This window comes from Procambarus clarkii, chromosome 1 (assembly GCF_040958095.1).
Source record: "Procambarus clarkii isolate CNS0578487 chromosome 1, FALCON_Pclarkii_2.0, whole genome shotgun sequence".
Lineage (NCBI taxonomy): Eukaryota > Metazoa > Arthropoda > Malacostraca > Decapoda > Cambaridae > Procambarus > Procambarus clarkii.
The window spans coordinates 42,539,882-42,562,850 of record NC_091150.1 but is presented as its reverse complement, the minus strand read 5'-3'; the positions used below and the strand labels follow the sequence as shown (position 1 = coordinate 42,562,850).

Here is a 22,969-nt window from a genome sequence, read left to right as displayed (position 1 = left end):
CCGGCCACCACCACCACTCCCACTCCAGGAGAAGCAGCGTGTCGGGAAGTATAGTTCGAAGACACGGAGACTCCAGACACGCAGACTCCAGACACGGAGACTCCGATTCCAGACAAGGAGACTCCGACTCCAGACACGGAGACTCCAGACACGGAGACTCCGATTCCAGACAAGGAGATTCCGATGCCAGAAGCGGAGTCTCAGACGCCAGAAACGGATTCTCTGGTGCCAGACACGAAGACTCCGACGCCAGAAACGGAATCTCCGGTGCCAGACACGTTCGTATCCCCGCTGCGCGCCCCAAAGACACGTCGCCTGGTAAACGTTCAGCGTGTGTTAAGGAAGTGAGGTTTGCACTGGATAATGAGGTGCCATGTGAGGAGACTGTGAGGTGGCGAGACACAGAAGGCAGTGTGAGTGAGGCCAGCAGCGGCAGCAGCACCAGTGACAGGCGGAGGAAACGCCACTCCTCCAGAGGCAGCAGGAGGCCACGTCTTGACCAGGTAAGCCAGGTGTATATACACTACACCTCCAGGTGACTCGTGCCAGGTGTGAGCTGACAGCTTTGGTCACAATGTGACGCGTAATTACCGCCTTGAACAACGATACGAACTTGCCATATGTGCCACGTCAAAATAATGGACGAAATAGGCTTATTTACTTCTTAGTAACGCTGATTCGTCGTTCCTCGAGCGTGTTGATTGATTGATGAAGTTTAAGCCCCCCAAAAGGTGGCACGGGCATGAATAGCCCGTAAGTGGTGGCCCTTTTGAGCCATTACCAGTATCAAGAGCTGATACTGGAGATCTGTGGAGGTGCGACTGCACCCTGTGTGACGGGAGATGTCTCTAGCGTGTTCGCCCCACTGCGTAGCTGGTTAGTCGCGCTTCACGCGCAGTTGGTGGGTTGTAGAGCCAATTGTATGAAAGTTACGCATCGCGGTTTGCTTAGTGGTTAGTATTGAGTAACGTATTGTTGCTACTTGTATCCATGTTGTTAAGTTGGTTTACCTAGAAGTGTGGGAGCAGGAGTGTGAGCTCACCTGAAGTGTGTGTGTGTGTGTGGGTGAAGGGTATCGGAGAAGGTTGTGTGTGTGTGTGTGTGTAAATATTAGATGGGTCATGCCAAGTGTGTCTGGAGCGTTGTACAGCTGCTGGAGCTACTGTTTGATAGCGGCTCCCTGTGCCACAGTGTAATGGGCATGTGTATGGTGTTGGTAAGGGGGGGGGGGAGGCGTGGCCTCCTGTGCCACAGGGGTCGAGGCGGACACGCGCACCTGTTGGGCTGTCAGCCAACATTTCAGAGCCGCTCGTTATGATGCGTCGTGCCGCACATGGTTTGATTGTATCCGTCGTGATTATTTGATTGTTTTGGTGGTGATTGTTTCTGTCTGTGATGAATTTGAGTGTATCTCTGTGCTGGTTGTTGAGTTTGATTGTTATAGTGGCTTAAGCACACAGTTGACGCGAGCAGTAGTGGGTTGATTGTACTTATCAGTATGTTCATTGGAAAATGTGCAACCCATTCTCCTGTTTAAATATGTACATTTTGCATCTATGTAGTCCACCTCTCGCTCCCACTCGGTTTTGTCAATAGCTTTACGGATGTCACTTTGTACTTACAACATTTTTGCGAAGCATGTTAGCGTATCCGTCAACTTTTAGCGCTTGGAAACTTTAATGCTAAACCTTGTCGATCAGCTCAACCAGAGCTATGACTGGATGCTATATTTTGTGGGTCCTCATTATGCACCCAAAATTTGCCAGTGGAAGCCTGTAAGATGAAACACCTATAAGATTAACCAGGCTGCGAGATGAGTATTTAGTATTATACTGTGTAACCCTTCATATAGTCTAGGGCAGCTGTATAAATGTCCAGGTACCTTAGTATCACACAGCTGGCTCTTGAGACACACTGTGTAACCCTTCATATAGTCTAGGGCAGCTGTATAAATGTCCAGGTACCTTAGTATCACACAGCTGCCTCTTGACACACACTGTGTAACCCTTCATATAGTCTAGGGCAGCTGTATAAATGTCCAGGTACCTTAGTATCACACAGCTGGCTCTTGACACACACTGTGTAACCCTTCATATAGTCTAGGGCAGCTGTATAAATGTCCAGGTACCTTAGTATCACACAGCTGGCTCTTGACACACACTGTGTAACCCTTCATATAGTCTAGGGCAGCTGTATAAATGTCCAGGTACCTTAGTATCACACAGCTGGCTCTTGACACACACTGTGTAACCCTTCATATAGTCTAGGGCAGCTGTATAAATGTCCAGGTACCTTAGTATCACACAGCTGGCTCTTGACACACACTGTGTAACCCTTCATATAGTCTAGGGCAGCTGTATAAATGTCCAGGTACCTTAGTATCACACAGCTGGCTCTTGACACACACTGTGTAACCCTTCATATAGTCTAGGGCAGCTGTATAAATGTCCAGGTACCTTAGTATCACACAGCTGGCTCTTGACACACACTGTGTAACCCTTCATATAGTCTAGGGCAGCTGTATAAATGTCCAGGTACCCATTTTATACAAAATAATTGCTTGATTAAAGAATGATTTATAGACAAAGTCAAGATAAAGTTGTTTAGTTGTACCAGCGGGCTGAACCTCGCGAAGGTCAACAACATTTTTAACCATAAATCAGTGGCGTTAAAGCCATTTTCTGTGCTTGTAGGAAATGTGGCAGAAGTATGTCATTCACCAGTTTAGGATCGCTAGGATCGAAAGTAAGGAATGTGTGTGTGTGTGTTGTGTGTGTGTTGTGTGTGTGTTGTGTGTGTGTTGTGTGTGTGTTGTGTGTGTGTTGTGTGTGTGTTGTGTGTGTATGTGTGTGTATGTGTGTGTGTGTGTGTGTGTGTGTGTGTGTGTGTATTTACTATTTGTGTCTGCAGAATCCAGCTATTAGCTCTTGGAGCCGCGCAGGAGGCAGGTGACCCTGTTAAAGTGCTTGTGTGCCTGTGACGCTCCCAGAACCTACTGCTCCTAATTGGCAATAATTTCTTATGGTTATTAAGTTCATAATAATTGCTTTGTAGCTGAGCAATAGAAAATAACATGATATTTAAGTGATAAATTCCAGGTACTCAGGTACGGTAAAAATGAGGACCTTAAACATAAGACAAGGTACAAAACACAAATTTGCCCATAGTATGAAAGCAACATGTCAAGGATTTTGAAATAATGATGTCTGACGATCTAACGTTTAGGAAGCATAACCAAGCAAATATTAAGTCAGCCAGAAAAATGATAGGATGGATTACGAGAACTTTCAAATTCAGGGATCACATCACAATGATTGTACTCTTCAAGTCACTTGTGCTGTCCCGTCTTAAGTACTGCTCAGTACTCACTTCCCCTTCAGAGCAGGAGAGATTGGTGAAATAGAGGGAATACAGAGAACATATACAGCACGCATAGACGCGATAAAGCACCTAAATTATTGGGATAGTCTCAAAGCTCTCTAAAGAGGAGACGAGAGATACCAAATAATATACACGTGGAAGATACTGGAGGGCCAAGTGCCAAATCTACACAGTAAAGTAACAACATACTGGAGTGAACGATATGGAAGAAAATACAGAATAGAACCAGTGAAGAGCAGAGATGCCATAGGCACAATCAGAGAACACTGTATAAACATCAGAGGTCCGCGGTTGTTCAACATACTCCCAGCGAGTAAAAGAAATATTGCCGGAACAACCGTGGACATCTTCAAGAGGAACTAGATAATTTTCTCCAAGGAGTGCCTTACCAACCAGGCTGTGATGGATATGTGGGCCTGAGGGCCGCTCCAAGCAACAGCCTAGTGGACCAAGCTCTCGCAAGTCAAGCCTGGCCTCGGGCCGGGCTTAGTGAGTAGAAGAACCCCTAGAAACCCATCAAGCGTGTATCAAGCAAGCAGGTATTCGCTGTACTAAAGTGAACATATATAAAAATCCATGTGTGCCTTACTGCACATGAGTAACACCACGAGTGTGCTGACAGTTGAAGCCTCTTAATCATGGCGGACTCCTTATTGACGGGGACTTGCAACACTTTCCATTATGACTGATCTCTGGCGCCTTGGAGGCTTCTTTTGTTGATGAGGGCCGAGGTGCTGCGTCAGGTGACAACCGGGGATGCGCAGGGCAGAGGGGCCATATTGGAGTGGGAGAGGAGCAGCGTTCTCAGCACCTTGATGTAGGTCACCGTTATCTTGAACGGGAGGCGTTAAGTCACGGATGTTTATCTGTGAAGATCACAGGAGCTTGCCAGTACACTCCGGCCGAACCGTCTCTGGTTGTTACCTGGTTGATGGGGTTCTGGTAGTTCTACTCCCCAAGCCCGGCCTGGGGCCAGGCTTGACTTGTGAGACTTTGGTCCACCAGGCTGTTGCTTGGAGCGGCCCGCAGGCCCACATATATACACTACAGCCCGGTTTGTCCAAGTGTAGCACCTGGGGTGTTAACCCTCACGACGGGTGTAGCACCTGGGGTGTTAACCCTCACGACGGGTGTAGCACCTGGGGTGTTAACCCTTACGACGGGTGTAGCACCTGGGGTGTTAACCCTCACGACGGGTGTAGCACCTGAGGTGTTAACCCTTACGACGGGTGTAGCACCTGGGGTGTTAACCCTTACGACGGGTGTAGCACCTGGGGTGTTAACCCTCACGACGGGTGTAGCACCTGGGGTGTTAACCCTTACGACGGGTGTAGCACCTGGGGTGTTAACCCTCACGACGGGTGTAGCACCTGGGGTGTTAACCCTTACGACGGGTGTAGCACCTGGGGTGTTAACCCTCACGACGGGTGTAGCACCTGGGGTGTTAACCCTTACGACGGGTGTAGCACCTGGGGTGTTAACCCTTACGACGGGTGTAGCACCTGGGGTGTTAACCCTTACGACGGGTGTAGCACCTGGGGTGTTAACCCTCACGACGGGTGTAGCACCTGGGGTGTTAACCCTTACGACGGGTGTAGCACCTGGGGTGTTAACCCTCACGACGGGTGTAGCACCTGGGGTGTTAACCCTCACGACGGGTGTAGCACCTGGGGTGTTAACCCTTACGACGGGTGTAGCACCTGGGGTGTTAACCCTTACGACGGGTGTAGCACCTGGGGTGTTAACCCTTACGACGGGTGTAGCACCTGGGGTGTTAACCCTCACGACGGGTGTAGCACCTGGGGTGTTAACCCTTACGACGTGGGTATAAATAATCACGAGCTATACATTCTAAAGATGATATTTCCCTATTACTATTTAAGTAAGTTGGGAATCACTTTCTTCAAGATCACCCATATGATAACTCAAGGATCATCTATGTTTAGTACGATAACATAGTGTTGATGAATTTATGGCGGCGTGAAGAGGCGGCTTGTGTTGCTGGCCGCCGCCGCCGCCGCGCGCCACACGTCACGGGGGTCAGGAGCGGGAAGCCAGTTGCTCAGACTGCTCTCTCCGGGGTTTTATTTGCGTCTCGTGTAATGTGTGGAGAGTAATCATGGCATTGAATTGGAGCCTCTGTGAGTGGGGTCAGGATCCGGGTGTTGGCTCAAGTGTTTTGGCGCCACACACACACTACCACAACGCCCCCTCCTGGTGCTGCACTCCAGGCGTCCTTAGCAACACACACACACACACGTGTCCTGATACACCAAGCTCTACCTCCCTCTCCTCTGGTGCTTCTGGCGCTCCACTATTGCGCCACCTGTGGAGACGCGTCACCACTAGACTGTGCTTCTGGGGTGGCCCGGTAGAGGACGCGCCACCAACACATTCCAGATAGTCAAAGTTCTCATTAGTATGGTGTAGGCGTAAAACAGACGGGAGGTATGCAGACAAAGCAGTATATTTGCGATGGTTGTACACTATAAACAGGTGTGTTGGTATGGTGGGATGCTGCGAGCGTGGCAAGTGGGCGGCACGTGTGCAGGTGGCGGCGTGGAGGGCGCGCGGGGGCGGTGGGTTTGGGCGCGTGTTGGCAGCGATGTGCGCCGCCACGCAGCGCTCCCGCCCTTGGCCTTGATCTTGCCCGTAAACAATGTGTTAAGGCTTGTCATCCTCTGCTACCGTGGTCTTCATGCGTGATCCACAGGACCTGGGAAGCGGGAAATGGTGGTCGTCCGAGGTGAAGGTGAAGGCGTCAGTCTCCTGGAAAGACTCCAGGGGCCAGATTCACGAAAGCACTTACGCAAGCACTTACGAACGTGTACATCTTTCCTCAATCTTTGACGGCTTTGGTTACATTTATTAAACAGTTTACAAGCATGAAAACTTCCCATTCAACTGTTGTTATTGTTATAAATAGCCTCCTGGTGCTTCGGAGTTCATTTAGTGTTTAATAATTGGAAACAAAGCCGCCAAAGATTGAGAAAAGTTATACAGGTTCGTAAGTGCTTGCTTAAGTAATTTCGTGAATCTGGCCCCTGGAAGCACAGACCTGGCAAGGTACAGCACAAAAAGATATCACTCGGTTACGGCTTCATCCGTAGGAGAATTTGATGTAACTTTTTGCACAGGTAGGCTAACGACCTGTCAGATATAATTGATGTCGAACAGTATTAATAATTAATATTAAAGTTTAAACAATCTATGTGTTGGTTGTATAGCATACAAAGCACCTACACAATCAGGGAACTACAGATCACATTGGAAGTAATAAGAGCAAGAACCCTCGTCACGGCCCTTGTGGATTTGTTTATACAAAAACAATTTGGAAAACCGAAAACTGCAGCAACCCAGCGTGCAGACGTCGGCTCCACGACGGTCCAGATGGACAAGGCAGCATCTTTCCCAAATCCAAGATGGCGCACACGCCTGACAAGGACCCAACATAGTGTGGTGAAGGAGCAGGTGCACTACAACTATCTCCAGGACCGGATTTATAAGGGGGGCGATTGCCCCGGGCCGCCCTGTAAGAGGGGCCCCGAGACTTCCTTTTATTAAAAAAAATGTAATATGAAAATAGTTTTATTATTAAAAAATGCCTCGTATATATTTTTGAAACGTATTTCAGGAAAAAATGGCGTGTTTGATGCCGAGAAATACGGTAATTGTGATGCATGACTTGTTTACTCCAATTGCCTGTGTAATGTGTGATTTGTAAACTTGTCGATTTGTTGCAGTCTGGAAAGATTGTGAAAGAAATTTACTTAGAATAGAACCAGTGAAGAGCAGAGGTGCCATGGGCACAATCAGAGAACACTGTATGAACATCAGAGGTCCGCGGTTGTTCATCATCCTCCCAGCGAGCATCAGAAATATTGCCGGAACAACCGTGGACATCTTCAAGAAGAAACTAGATTGTTTTCTTCAAGGAGTGCCGGACCAGGCGGGCTGTGGTGGGTATGTGGGCCTGCGGGCCGCTTCAAGTAACAGCCTGGTGGACCAAACTCTCATAAGTCAAGTCTGGCCTCGGGCCGGGCTTGGGGTGTAGAAGAACTCCCAGAACCCCCATCAAGCAGGTATCAACCAGGTATTCCTACCTAGCTACTTGGTAAGTGTACTTGCCAGGAACTTGTGTCAGACTACTAATCAGGAAGCTCGGTCAGAGACCGGGCCGTAGGGACGTTGATCCCCAGAACCAGCAATAGTAGGAGGGAAGAGTGTGGGCAGAAACACTACTACATTAGCACCCCTGCTTGTTCTTACCTAATGAGTGTTTGTAGGAGTTGAACTCCAGTTCATGGGGGTCAAGTAGACTACGCGGTGTAGTAGAAGTGACTTGTAGATGGTGTGGGGCGGCTAGCGTAGGCTGCTGCTCTTGACCTCTGGTGTAGGTTGGTCTGTGACGCAAGCAGCAGCAGCAGCAGCAGCAGCTGGGCGTTGGCTCCATGGCGACACCACCTGGGGGCCGACAGCCCCTTCTCGTGACTTGCCACTCCGTAACAAATGTAACCTAACAGCCAGAAACGTAGGGACCCCAGCACAACCCCCGTGGCCTATTGAGTCCGATGCATAGAAACCGTAGATGTGCGTGAGAGCCGCTGTTTTTTAATAGGTTTCATTTGTGACGTTGGTTACGGTAACGCCAACACAAAAATGCGACCTATTAGTTCGACTGTTTTGTGTAACCCTTTAGTGACAGACTTGACGTGGTATTTCAGGTTGTTTTGAATGTGTGGTTGTGGCCAGAGGAGAGGGTAGCGTCCAGGGCCAGGCTGGCCACACTCGGCGTCCAGGGCCAGGCTGGCCACACTCGGCGTCCAGGGCCAGGCTGGCCACACTCGGCGTCCAGGGCCAGGCTGGCCACACTCGGCGTCCAGGGCCAGGCTGGCCACACTCGGCGTCCAGGGCCAGGCTGGCCACACTCGGCGTCCAGGGCCAGGCTGGCCACACTCGGCGTCCAGGGCCAGGCTGGCCACACTCGGCGTCCAGGGCCAGGCTGGCCACACTCGGCGTCCAGGGCCAGGCTGGCCACACTCGGCGTCCAGGGCCAGGCTGGCCACACTCGGCGTCCAGGGCCAGGCTGGCCACACTCGGCGTCCAGGGCCAGGCTGGCCACACTCGGCGTCCAGGATGCTCTCCCGATGCGCTTATAACCAGCTCCAAAGTAGGACACAACCTCAGGGGAACCGTGTCCCTGTATGGGCACAACATTGTGAAGTGTTGGACATACGTGCAGCACACTAGGTGTGTGTGTGTGTGTGTGTGTGTGTGTGTGTGTGTGTGTGTGTGTGTGTGTGTGTGTGTGTGTGTGTGTGTGTGTGTGTGTGTGTGTGTGTGTATACTCGCCAGGATGTGCTTGCGAGTGCTTGAGTGCGTGTGTGTGTGTGTGTGTGTGTATACTCGCCAGGATGTGCTTGCGAGTGTTTGAGTGCGTATGGCAATGAGTGGGAAGTGCGTGGGTGCTGTCAGAGGGCGTGGTGTCCCCACAACCTGCCCAGTTGGACCATCGCTGCCTCACTCCAGCTTCGCCAGTTGTCAGTATCATTCTCGGCCACCACCAGCCCCGGCCAGCAGCTGGGTGAGGGGGTGGCGGGGCAGTGTTGTCAGACTGGGGCAACAACAAGACAAGATTAGTGTCCGACAACCTATGGTTAGATAGATGTAAATATAATTAAGCGTCCCTTCGTAGGAACACATTTTCATTTAAATGGGATAAGTTGAGAAAGTCTTTGTGTGTCGAGTTAAAAACTTAAAGGGGAGGTGTGACGCGGGATTCAGCTCCTGATAGGCTCTTACTAACCCATTTAATCTTCGTTGGGTCTTAGATATTGTTGAGAACCCATTACCTAGGATGAGGATGACTCAGTGTTACCGAATAATGAACTTGCTGTGTCTTAGGCCGCCAGGTATTACAGTAATCTATTATTCTACTGTTATTTTAAATAACAATTGACATACCATTTCGTATTTTGATATCTATCAGAGAATTGTTGTAGATCTGAGATCATTGTAGGATGTTATATAAATAATGATTTATTTTATCCCATGTATCATTTAGAAGCAAATTTATTTGTTGTAATGCGGGTCAGAATAGTTCATCAGATACATAATTTGTTGTACACAGTTTATAGATATATCTGACGACGTGGGAGTTCACTTACCATCAGATCCTGGTGACTTCTCCAACACACCTGTAACATCTAAGCTTAGGTATTGTTATCCTATAACGATATAGAATTATATTGTTATCCTCTAACAATATAGAATTATATTGTTATCCTATAACAATATAGAATTATATTGTTATCTTGTCCTCATAACCTCTGCCTCATCTTGGTAATTGTTAGATGGTTAGCTGTCCATTAATAGCGTTATTATATTATTGATCATTTTATTCGTAATATATAATACGTGTATTTTTGGAGCGGTTCATCACAATATTTGGAGCGGATTTTTGGAGCGGTTCATCACAATATTTGGTCTAATGATTATATGTGCGTCACACGAGAACTCGGTACACTCGAGTGTATTTACTAAATACCTCTGCATTCCAAGAGAGGGAGGGAGGGAGGGAGAGGTATTTGTAATATAATATTCATGGACTTCTAGGAACATTTTCTCTGCTGTGCGACAGTAATTTTAATAGCCGCCGGTGACGTCTTGGTCCTCACAGGTCTATACGCTATTTTCGACCATTATCTTAAAAAAAATAAGTATTTGTACAAATATAATGGCTTCAGAGTAATGGTTGACACGATGGAGCTATATATAATGGATGAAAGATTATGATATAGGGACATACATGAGGTTTTAAATATATAAACACGAAACAATGGATATCAAATAACTTCACTTTCAGGTGAAGTTTCTCACCTGAAATTGAAACCAGTTTATTCAAGTATAAATACAAGTATGGTGGGCCAGGTCTCAAATTTACACGGTAAAATAACATACTGTACTGGATTAAACGATATGGAAGGAAATGCAGAATAGTCAGTGAAGAGTAGAGGTGCCTTGAGTACAATCAGAAAACATAGTCCTTGTTCAAAGCTCACGGAAATGTTCATATGTTCTGATTGTTGCTAATTTGTGTTCGTTTCTCATAACACAGCTCCAGCTGTTTATTAAATCAGATCTGCAAAGTTGCGTCCTTAAAATGTAACTGGTGCCGTAAGTACTCGATTGGGCTATATATTCTATTAATATTAAAGACCTGAAAGATAACTTGGACACCTCTAAATGGTTGCTGATCAACCAGACTCTTGATTCCTACGCCGTAGAACGTGCTGCGGCATTCAACAGTCTTGTTGACCAGACCCATTAATCAGGCGGCCTGGTCAGAAACTGGGTAACTGGTACATTGACGTTCCAAACTACAATAATTCAGTCTCAAGGTGTACCGAACTGGCTACCGCTGGGTGGTATTACCTTAACACAACAGTTTATACAGTCTATATTAACTGTATACTTAAGAGTAATCATATACCAAATTTAACCGTTGGTCAAATTTAGTACATCCACTGTACATGACCTCCGCTACACCTTGGGAAAGGTAGAGATGGTCTGTGCCATCTGTCTGAGGCACGACACAATGTGGACCCGTTATTATGTTGTGCTGTCATCCGTGTGTGTGTGTGTGTTTACTAGTTGTGTTTACTAGTTGTGTTTTTGCGGGGGTTGAGCTTTGCTCTTTCGGCCCGCCTCTCAACTGTTAATCAACTGTTTACTAACTACTTTTTTTTTCCCCACACCACACACACACACCCCCCAGGAAGCAGCCCGTGACAGCTGACTAACTCCCAGGTACCTATTTACTGCTAGGTAACAGGGGCACTTAGGGTGAAAGAAACTTTGCCCATTTGTTTCTGCCTCGTGCGGGAATCGAACCCGCGCCACAGAATTACGAGTCCTGCGCGCTATCCACCAGGCTACGAGGCCCCTCCGTGTGTGTGTGTGTGTGTGTGTGTGTGTGTGTGTGTGTGTGTGTGTGTGTGTTTGGATGACTGGTTGGGTTGTATTGTGTACGAGTTGTGTGTACGCGCGCTAGCCAAGTATTTTAGGTATTAACTACCAGAAAGAACAGCGATCAGGTTGGCTACCAAGTAGGCCTTGTGCCCGAATTGTTTTCCGTGGAAATTGTGCAGTGCTCCATGGGACCTCTTGTCAATTTGTTGATAAATTTGGTGTTTATTTTGCAATTGTTTCTGACAATTGGGTGTTGTTGATTACAATGACTGAATGGGTGTTAGTGATGACGGCTGACACTTGGGTATTATTGATAGTGACGGCTGACAGATGACATTACACGGTGATGCTCACTGTTTCCTGCTGGTCTACATGATAGAGGAAAGGAATTCCACTATACATTAGTATGAGCAGTAAGACCAGTGTGTGGGCGGCGGTGGGCGGGTCACATGACCTGCAGCTCTCAGGGCGTCTCCGGGTAGAGGCCATATGCCCTGCGGTGCCCGCAGATACCCTCTTACAGGGGCGCGAGAGTCGACCGTCCAATGGGCTTCTGATTTCACTGTGTATTCTGCCGAAGGTTGGCCCGCGGGGAGCGGGGGTGTCGCCGCTACACCCCCACCACACTGGGGGTAGCGGGGGTGTCGCCGCTACACCCCCACCACACTGGGGGTGTCGCCGCTACACCACCACCACACTGGGGGTAGCGGGGGTGTCGCCGCTACACCCCCACCACACTGGGGGTGTCGCCGCTACACCCCCACCACCACCACACTGGGGGTAGCGGGGGTGTCGCCGCTACACCCCCCACCACACTGGGGGTGTCGCCGCTACACCCCACCACCACCACACTGGGGGTAGCGGGGGTGTTGGCGACGACTACCAGGAACTGAATATTGTTCACCTGGGAAGAATGCGGTTAATTAAGACTGGTTATGAAAGGTGTGAGTAAGCTTCGGGGGGGGGGGGCGTGAGGAGGTGAGTGAGAAGCAGGGCATCATGTGGGTGTGGGCAGCAGGGGGCGGGGCACCATGTGGGTGTGGGCAGCAGGGGGCGGGGCACCATGTGGAGGTGGGCAGCAGGGGGCGGGGCCCCATGTGGGTGTGGGCAGCAGGGGACGTGACCAAGGTGATCTCTGGTCCACCACAAGCGCCTCACAATGACCCCTTCCTCTTCCGCCGAGTCTCCCGTCCTCATTGGCAGCCGGGTTCACGTAGGTAGGGGGCCGTGGGAGAAATAGAGGGTTGTGTGGGCATGGTGTGGAGGGAGGGTGTGGGGGGAGGTGTGGCGCGTCACCACACCCACTCACATGCTCTACCCCCCTCCTAACACCCCCTCCGGAGGAAGAGGTAACGCATCCAGGTGCGCCTTACATCATCTGGCAGCAATGGTTTTTTTTACTGTATGTTGATACTCGAAGATTCATTTGCTTATTGGAGTGCCTAGTGGGAGTAAGGCTACATAGACACGTGTGACGAGCACTCGTCCAGCGCTGGGGTAATACTGACGTGAGTAACTGTGTATGTGTACGAGAATAGCCCTTGGGGGGGGGGGGGGAGATAAGTGTGGCTATATACAACATGTATATATTTAGTATATGGACTATTGGTAAATAGTGGACACTGTGCTATATTGTCCAGTGTAGGAGGAACACATCAGTGAGCCTTGTTCTCGCTGTTAACTGTTTCCTCAAACCTGCCAACACTTGCCAACACCCAACTAACACCTGCCACCACCTGCCACCACCTGCCACCACCTGACAACACCTGCCGGGTTCATTCTGTTTATCATGTCGTTAGCATCACGTGACCAAGTTAATTGTGAGATAGACAAGATATTCCTACGGATACAAGTACTACAGTACTTGAGCACTTCCACGGGTGGCAGCAGAGACGTTGGTAGAGTACTGGGGAAACTGGTACACTACCAGTCTGGTGTTCGGCGAGCCCCCACACACACACCCAAGGTCGAAAATCCAACTTAACTCTTCGTGGATTTATTAATTGATTTTTTACTGCATGAAGCGAGACCGTCGCTCAACCGTCCAGCTTAAGTGGTTGGGCATCACCGTGGAGAATATTTTTTTTTTACTTTAATATTACTTGTAAATGGTTGGTTGGGATTAGCTGGTGAGCCAGCAGGCTCTTGTCCCCCGGTCTGATCTTTATAATACTGTCCTTGCCAAGTGCACCTCAACCATACTGTAGTGAGAACATCAGCTGGAACACCCAGCTGACTTGACCCAGCGGTCAGGGCAGCTGGAACACCCAGCTGACTTGACCCAGCGGTCAGGGCAGCTGGAACACCCAGCTGACTTGACCCAGCGGTCAGGGCAGCTGGAACACCCAGCTGACTTGACCCAGCGGTCAGGGCAGCTGGAACACCCAGCTGACTTGACCCAGCGGTCAGGGCAGCTGGAACACCCAGCTGACTTGACCCAGCGGTCAGGGCAGCTGGAACACCCAGCTGACTTGACCCAGCGGTCAGGGCAGCTGGAACACCCAGCTGACTTGACCCAGCGGTCAGGGCAGCTGGAACACCCAGCTGACTTGACCCAGCGGTCAGGGCAGCTGGAACACCCAGCTGACTTGACCCAGCGGTCAGGGCAGCTGGGTCCAGTTGCTCTGGGTCAGGACACTCGGGCACCTTACCCCTGTACCACCACGTGTACCAAATTGTTATAATCTAGTAGTTCTTGGGAGCTCATAAACTATTCAATAAATGTAAACAAAGCCGCTGTCATTGAAGAAAGATGTGCAGGTTTCGTAAGTGGTTGCATAAGTGCTTGATGGATGGTGGCCGGGGTGATGGACGAGGACAGAGAGCATGCTGACGGACCGTGTGCATGGTCGGGGTTCGCGCCTCTCGGGGGAAGAGAAAGCTGGACGATGACTTCATTCATATTTTTAGCCATGTTCAGCATGCAGGATGTCGCCTTGCAGACCTCTGGCCACCCATATGTACACTACCGTTGTGGTGGGTCTTGGTGTGGGTGTGGTGGGTCTCGGTGGGTGGTGTGGGTCTTGATGAGGATGTGGTTGGTCTTGGTGAGTGGTGTGGGCCTTGGTGTGGGTGTGGTGGGTGATGTGGGCCTTGGTGTGGGTGTGGTGGGCCTTGGTGTGGGTGTAGTGGGTCTTGGTGGGTGATGTGGGCCTTGGTGTGGGTGTGGTGGGTCTTGGTGGGTGATGTGGGCCTTGGTGTGGGTGTGGTGGGCCTCGGTGGGCACTTATGGACTGGCGTTGGTGGGGCAAAACAGGAAAGAGTTGTTGCGTTCAACTATTTACGAAACCTGTATATCTTTCCTGTATAATGGCGGCTTTTTTTAAAACGTTTAATAAATAGTTTGTGAGCTCTGAGGCACTTCGAGGTTGTTTATAACAATAACATTGCGTTGTGAAATGTTGAAGTTCATAGACTGTTTAGTAAGTGTAAACAAAGCCGCCATTATTGAAGAAAGATGTACAAGTTTCGTAAGTGGTTTGCGTAAATGCGTCATGAATCCCGGTCTCGGTTCCTCTCCGGGGCCGCCAAGTAGCTAAGATATGTTGTAATGCTGTCCTGTCTTCAACGGGTAGAACAACTCCCGAGACAATTCCAGGTAAGATCCAGGTACTGTGCTATACCAGATTATACTCTTCTTTTTTTAATGTGGAAATAATGGCGTTGGTGTTAGCCGTTAGTGCTGGGGTAGGGTGCGGGCGGCCAGGGGTGCGGGCGTGCGGCCAGGGGTGCGGGCGGCCAGGCGGGCGGGCGGCCAGGCGGGCGGGCGGCCAGGCGGGCGGGCAACGTGTGAACATCGGTACAGGGAAACGCCCGGCGTGACGCTCAACTTTAAGTTTGTTTTATGGTAAGTTTAAAACGCGGGCGGCCGAGGAGGGAGTGTAAGCAGGTGCTGCTGCATGGTCGGTGGCGACCTACCCGGGTCCCACCACTCTGCTTGCCTTCATGCTTTCTACCTCCTGTCTCTCCCAGTCAAACGTCAGAATTTAGAAAGCACCAGCCGACCCGTGTATGAGAGGTTTTGGGTGTTTTCAGAGTTCTACTGTTCTACATCTGGGGTGTTGAGAGTTCTACTGCCCAAGCCCAGTCTGGGTCCAGCCTCGACTTGTGATAACTTGGTCGCCCGGCTGTTGCTTAGAGCGGCCCGCAGGCCAACATATCCACTGCAACCCGGTTGGTCCGGCACTTCTTGCAAGAACTTATCTTAAGTGCTTCTTGAAGATATTCATCTTTTGTTACTGTAATATTTCTAATGCTTGCTGCTAGGGTATTTAACAGCTGTGGACCTCTGATGTTCAGACAGCGTTCTCTGATTGTGCCTATGGCACTTCTACTCCTCACTGGTTCTATTCTGCATTTCCTTCCGTATCTTTCGCTCCAGTATGTTGTAATTCTATTGTTCAAATGTGGGACTTGGCCCTCTAGTATCTTCCATGTATATATTATTTGATAACTCTCGTTTCTTATCCAGAGAGCACATTTTGAGAGCTTTGAGACGGTTCCAATAATTTAAATGTGTTATAGTTTTTATGCCTGCCTTATAGGTTCTCTGTATTCCCTCAATGTCAAAAACCTGTCTTGCCTTAAAATGGGAAGAGAGTACTGCTCAAGACGGGACAGCACCAGTAATTTAAATAATATTAGCATTGCTGTGGAACTTGAAAGTTCTTATAATCCATCCTATCATTTTCTTGGTTGCCGCTATAATGGTTGTTTACGAAATGGTCTTTCTGGATTTACATTTATTTAAGTTTGATCAATTGTTTATCTGCCGACATAGAAAATATTTGTCATGGTGGAGGTTGACTTTTGAGAACATGCCCATTGTGTAGCAATGTGAGGGAATTGTCCACTCTAACCCAAGTGAGGCCTCACTCACACAAGGTGGACTTGTTTGATAACATTGTCCTGCCATTAGCACTGCATCATAGTCTCCAAGTTTGTTTGATCTCCGTATTAGTCACTACTCTCAGATCCGTTTCATTATCTGACTTGCCAGTTTACATTAGAGCCCCCTATATCAAGTAGCATATAGTCCGTTTTCTTTGACAAACTCCAAAAATTTACATAACGCCAAATTAAACCCCATTTGCTAGTGTCCTCGAGGTGTAATTAAGAGCGGTTGCATTTCTTTAGTACGGAATACGCCTTAAATAAAGATTAAAGTCTGCTCCTTATAATTCCATTTTTTATTTGTAATCATCGCAGGGCTGAGAGATGTCTAGCCACGTGGGCAAGCGCCCAAGTGGTCATTATTGGGTGCGCAGGAGCCTCTCCTGCGCACCCATGATGTCATTACCTCTTAGGAGAGAGTGAATTAATGCGTTGGCTGGACACGCGGTAACAGGGGCGGGCTTGACGCGGGGCGGCTGCTGTCTGACGTCACACGGGGTGAAAGGTTACGGCGGGACCTCTGACGCAACTCTGGGTAACTGGGACGGATTAGTGGGTATACACACTACTGCATAGTCAACTGCTCGTTGATCATCAGTCACACCCTAGCACAAGTCCACTCAGCCTGATAGCTGAGTGGACAGCGCTCTGAACTCGTAATCCTAGGGGTCTGGGTTCGATCCCCGGTGATGACAGATGGGCAGAGTTTCTTACACCCTGATGCCCCCTGTTACCTAGCAGTAAATAGGTACCTGGGAGTTAGACAGCTGTTACGGGCTGCTTCCTGGGGGGGGGAGGATTAGTTAGTAACAGTTGATTGATTTACAGTTGTGAGACGGGCCGAAAGAGCAGAGCTCAACCCCCGCAAGGACATCTTGGTGAATACAAGTGCCTGTACGAGGGTGTGATTTACAAGTGATTTACACAAGTTAGTGTAAATCGTGGAGTGAATCCACCAGAGAGTGGAACTAATGGGTGGACGCCAGTGGCGGTATTGAGTGAAGTGTGTGTGAGCTCTATACGTTGCTGGTACTGAGTACTCACTTGTGTTGCTGGTACTGAGTACTCACTCGTGTCGCTTGCGGCCCCAGTAGGACCTGGGAGTTACTCTAGATGTCTGTGCTGATGTGTGGAGAGCTATAATGTCGTCCATAGGGACCTGTTTATTGGAATGGAGATTAAACTGATTTGCTGATTTGTATAATTTAATCTCAATTAGCATTAAGTTTGAGTCATTAGTGTTTTTCCTGCCCGAAACGCTTTGCGTAATAGTGGCTTTAGGTATTGTATGTACTAGCTCTTATCTATAAATTCACCAATATTTGTATCGCCCCTTGTATGTATGTACTTTACCTTATCTTGAGATCTTGAGATGATTTCGGGGCTTTTTAGTGTCCCCGCGGCCCGGTCCTCGACCAGGCCTCCACCCCCAGGAAGCAGCCCGTGACAGCTGACTAACACCCAGGTGCCTATTTTACTGCTAGGTAACAGGGGCATAGGGTGAAAGAAACTCTGCCCATCATTTCTCGCCGGCGCCTGGGATCGAACCCAGGACCACAGGATCACAAGTCCAGCGTGCTGTCCGCTCGGCCGACCGGCGCCCTGAACAAAGATTTGATTTGTTGCCGTCGCCAGCTGGCTATGTTTGCCCACCCCCACGCTAGTCTTAAGAGCAAGACGTAAGAGAAGGCTACACAAACCTCAACATATCTTAGTGTTGCACAAGCTGTTGGTGAGACAGTATGTCGCTCTTGCTCTCAGTGAACCGTAAACCTTTTTTTTTTTTAACATAGATTTTGTTGTTGTTGTTGTTGGGAGGAGGGAAGAGAGGACAGGCCCACCACAGCCCGGTTGGTCCGGCACTCCTTGAAGAAAGCTATCTTTGTTTTCTCTTGAAGATGTCCACGGTTGTTCCGGCAATATTTCATTCGACAATCCTTTGGTCTGCTTTGTCTCGTCAGCTTTGTAACATGGGTAAATATTGACATGGAAGATGCTACTTTTCTAGTTATGCCAATGACATAAAAGAAACTGTATTATCCGCCTACTGCATTGAGAGGGAGGGAGAGGGGGGTAAGGTAATTATCAGGGGAAAGCGCCAAGCCATTACGACTATATAGCCCTTGGAAGGGGTCAGGATAAGGATTTGGGATGAGACGGAGGGGGGGGGGAAGGAATGGTGCCTAAACACTTGGATGGTCGGGGATTGAACGCCGACCTTCATGAAGCGAGACCGTCGCTCTACCGTCCGTCTAGAATAATACTTAATAAGAGCTTCCACTCAGGACTGTGAACAAAGTCTTATTGTTTGTTGATGAAGAGTAGGATTTATTTTTAGTGAGGCATTATCTGTGTGAGGGCGGGTAGCGGCGCCTCCAGCAGCGGCTGTGGGTCCCCCGCTGCTCCACCCAGCCAGTGGCCAGACAACGGTCCGGAACTGGGCAAGAGTTTCCAAGTTACTTTCGTGGCCTTCACAAGTAACAGTCCAGGAGCAGAGTGGAGAAATTGTCGCATGTGGAGTTCCCCCCCACGGCTATCTCCTCACCTTTTCATTATATATAATTATAAATACGGATATATAAGTATATATATCTAAGTTTTTTGTTCAAAATAAATCAGTTTGTAATATATACAAATGGATATGATATTTATATAATATATAAACGTATAATATATATTAAATCTATATTTATATTAAATATATACGATTAACAAATCCACAAGGGCCGTGACGAGGATTCGAACCTGTTTGATGCATCACGCTATTGTGATTTCTGTGTGTATATACGATTATATATTACTTTATACGATTAAAACCCCACACTTTTGTATTTGTTAATTTTAAGTACAAATTGACACCAAGGAAATGAACTATCAACAGTAAAATAAGGCAGGAAGTAAAATTTAAACAAGGACAAAAATGTTTACAGGACGATTTAGACTAAAATGGACCACAGACTGACAGGTGTTTAATACGCTGACAAGTGGAGTATTCTGAGCTTGGTGATAGTAAACAGTTTGCAACTATTGGCTGCACATGTTGACACTGGGGGAAACTTTCGGATTTCGCAATCTGATTACTCGGTATTTGGAACTTTTAAGCCGAGAAGCCAATGTGTAAACAAAATAACTAAGCCAACCCAAACAAGGAATGAAGGTGGCGAGGTTCCGGCCTGGAGGCCTGGTCGAGGACCGGGCCACTGAGACGTTAAGCCCTGAAATCATCGGAAGGTAACTCAGGTAGAGCCCTCAGGTCTTGCATGAGCAACTGCGCGGAGTAGTATACTGTACGACTCGTATAACAGTGTTGGTGAAGACGACTAATGTTCTTCCGTTATATCTGGCCTCAGTGACGACCCATTGTGGTGGTAATGCAGTCCGCCTTGGGAAAGTTAGTGATAAATTAATGCGACTACGAGGTCACTGCCGCGACAGTGGCCTCGTAGTTCCGCTGCTACTGTCGACCTGTTGTCTACCTCTTCTTGGTTCCGGAAATCGATGTTCTCGCGGCCTGTTCACTTGATTGGTGGTCTGATTAACTAGGTTGTTAGACGCCCTGCTTGCAGGTTGACGTACGAGTCTCTCAGCCCGGGTGATTAGGTACTCACCTAGTTGTGTTTGCGGGGGTTGAGCTCTGGCTCTTTGGTCCCGCCTCTCAACCGTCAATCAACAGATGTACAGATTCATGAGCCTATCGGGCTCTGTCATATCTACACTTGAAACTGTGTATGGAGTCAGCCTCCACCACATCACTTCCTAATGCATTCCATTTGTCAACCACTCTGACACTAAAAAAGTTCTTTCTAATATCTCTGTGGCTCATTTGGGCACTCAGTTTCCACCTGTGTCCCCTTGTGCGTGTTCCCCTTGTGTTAAATAGACTGTCTTTATCTACCCTATCAATCCCCTTCAGAATCTTGAATGTGGTGATCATGTCCCCCCTAACTCTTCTGTCTTCCAGCGAAGTGAGGTTTAATTCCCGTAGTCTCTCCTCGTAGCTCATACCTCTCAGCTCGGGTACTAGTCTGGTGGCAAACCTTTGAACCTTTTCCAGTTTAGTCTTATCCTTGACTAGATATGGACTCCATGCTGGGGCTGCATACTCCAGGATTGGCCTGACATATGTGGTATACAAAGTTCTGAATGATATGAGGTGTGTGTGTGTGTGTGTGTATATATATATATATATATATATATATATATATATATATATATATATATATATATATATATATATATATATATATATATATATATATATATATATATTAATAATTTGTCGCTGTACCCGCTCTTAACATTTTTGTTTAAAACAGATATGCTCCCCTTCTCTTTTCGCTGTGGGTCGGTAGCACCTTTAATTAGGTTATTAAATAGTTATAAAATTATAAATGTAAAAGATTGGTATAGTGGCGTCCTACAAGCAGCAATCACCGTAGACCTCACGCGTGGGGTCGACGGTTCGAGTCACTCAGAGCCCAGGTGAATGGAATGTTTATTTCCATGGAAGTGTGGATGACAATTTAACTCAGCATATACAAAGCTTAAATAACTTATTTCCAGACATAATTGTACACCATTGTAACTCTTAGACAACAACACTACACTTAGATGAGATGACACAGCAGCATCCAGCTACTCCCGCTTCTCGAGCGCCGGCGGCAGGAGCACCAGGGAGGGCAGGAGCGAGCCGCTGGCATCATGTCCCCCAGCAACTGAGTCAGGAAGGAGCTTCTAGAAAAGTGCCAACCACCTGCCACATCTCTTAAAACAACACAGTTCCCACCTAATCACTCTGGCCAACACGGCCATAGTGAGTCATAATTCAGGGTAAAGACTTTGGAAACGATTCCCACTCGTGTAGTATTTTGTCATGTGTTATTAATGACACTCACTTGGCCTAACCTACAGCTTCCTCCGTCTTGACTCCCATAATACGGCCAAGAATCGAACTCGTTCAAAACCTGTAGCCCAAAACCTTGTCCACCACTCGTTGGTATAATGCGATACACTGATTGTATAATACAACATGCATCTAATGCAATTATAAGGCCATGCTATAACCTTACTCTGTAACTGAGTCTCATTTACTCCATGAGTAAATAAATAATATCAAACCAACTTGATCCAATATAACCGTGAACTAAACACATCTTAATTACAGTTAGTTCATTACATAGTTAGCATCTAGGTTAATTCCTGGGTCATCACAGTAATGTCAGGGTAGACGACTGTCATACATGCCAGCTGAAAGGTAGCGTGTTGTCAAGGTTAGTGTGTCGTGGCGGCCGTCCACTGTGTACTCTCACTGGCAGCTGCCTATCACAGTAGTGGTGTGGTGGTGGAGCAAGAGCTGTGCGGCCTTGTATTCTCCTCGACCAGTACTTGAAGTGGATGGTTGGTGGCCCTCGGTAACAAAGACCTTTCACTCAATCAAATACGGTTGGTGCTTTCCACCACCGCCCACGGGATGAGTATGGGGTGCATAATAAATAAATTGATCAATCAGTAAGGAGCAATTAGCGAGGGCGGGTAGAATTGTTTTGAACTTTATGGCACTACTGTAGATGCAGTCGTGGCGTGGTGACCCCCTCACCTGTGTCACGGTGGTGTGTTGACCGCTGTGGGTTGTGTCCCACGAGAAACGAGTCGTTTGTTAAGTTTCTCCACCGATACTTCCTGGCTGGCGAGATCCTTATTGTACGATACGGGCGAGGTGAGCAACGGGAGCACCCTTGACCACGGGAGCACCCTTGACAACGGAAGCACCCTTGACAACGGAAGCACCCTTGACAACGGGAGCAACCTTGACAACGGGACGAACATTACTAACAGTGGTAGTGTGAAGAGTGGCATTAGTGGTAGCAGCATCAGCCAGGAGACCAGAAGACCCGGCAGGAGCACCAGGGAGGGCAGGAGCGAGGCTGGTCGCTGGGGTGTACTCCTGGCGCCTCTGCATGCTCCCTCACCTTTAAAATGTTGCTAATTTTAGACGGTATGGGAAAGCGTGTCCCAGCCATTCTGGAGTGGTGCGTCTGGGGGCTGAGGTGACACCATGCCACCCCACCTCACACCCAGACCTCACACCCAGACCTCACATCCAGACCTCACATCCAGACCTCACATCCGGACCTCACACCCGGACCTCACACCCCAGGACCTACAACCTCATACTCACACCCCATAACCTCTCACCCATTCCTCACAACCTCACACCTATTCCTCACAAATTAAAACAAGATTGTTATATTTACCTGCAGATATTGTAAAAACACTTTAGATGGTTTACACATATTTTTACTCCCGGTTAAAAACAAACGTTTGAAAGTAACACGTGGTACTTGAGTTTAGTTATCTCCTCCCACCACATGTCAAGGAGACGGTGGCGTCTATCAAAGTCGCTCGTTATAATCATCTTTTGGTATCAGCGTGAGGTTAGTGGTCACGTGTTCTACAGCCGGGAGCCTGGCTGCCGTTCCCGCCACGGAACACGCGCACATTGCCGCTGGGTTTGTGTCTGTTGCTGCTGGGTTCCGACCTTACACGCACTCGTAGCTGGGGATTCCTAGCAGACACGCAAGTGGTGAAATTGTGAGCTGGTGGATGCGATTCGTTTCTGAGGTTAGTCCAGATGTGTAAAATACGGAGTAATGAAGCGCGCGAAATAATTTCCGGCATTGTATACCGGGAAAGCAATGTGTTGATGGTTATGTAAGGAAGGGAA

General features: G+C 48.3%; 1 protein-coding gene across 8 annotated transcripts in view; it reads left to right on the top strand.

Annotated features, from left to right (window-relative positions):
• The window catches only part of LOC123761262 (protein tyrosine phosphatase Meg), a 328,139-nt gene that overhangs the window by 285,297 nt on the left and 19,873 nt on the right, over positions 1-22,969 (top strand). The window lies entirely within an intron of this gene.